Below are 545 nucleotides of genomic sequence, written 5' to 3' on the forward strand. Positions count from 1 at the left end.
GTTTTTTTTTTAATTAGAATATAGAAGTAAATGTAATGTTGGTTGTGTTGGTGTAACAATGAGTGGTTCTTAATGATAGTACCTGAAGGCCACGCCGCTGAGAACTATTGTAATTTCAGAGGGTAAAGATGTCAGAAATATGATAATGGTTTATAAAACAAAGTATAAAGCACCAGAGAAATAAGAATTTACTCAGCATGACTCCCAAGCATTGAGGAGCAGTGAGTCATAAACAGGGAAGATAAGTCATCAAAAGGCTGAAATCCTGCTGGGGTCTGCAGTTCTTCTTTTCTGTAACACCCAAGATTACACCTGTTAAACGCCTTTCCATACTGCTACAGCATTGTAGGTTTTCAAATATTAAAGGGGAACTATCAGCAGTTAGACGAATCTAACTTGCTGATATGTCCGTACTGCACAGGAGACGTCAAGGAGGAGGGTACATCTCTTACCTCCCCCCTCATTGTCGTTGCGGTGCAGTTAGTAGTTTTACTCCATGGTCCGGTGAGACCATTAGGAGCACTGCCCGCCCCCATAGCACCGAT

This window comes from Dendropsophus ebraccatus, chromosome 7 (assembly GCF_027789765.1).
Source record: "Dendropsophus ebraccatus isolate aDenEbr1 chromosome 7, aDenEbr1.pat, whole genome shotgun sequence".
NCBI classification, from domain to species: domain Eukaryota; kingdom Metazoa; phylum Chordata; class Amphibia; order Anura; family Hylidae; genus Dendropsophus; species Dendropsophus ebraccatus.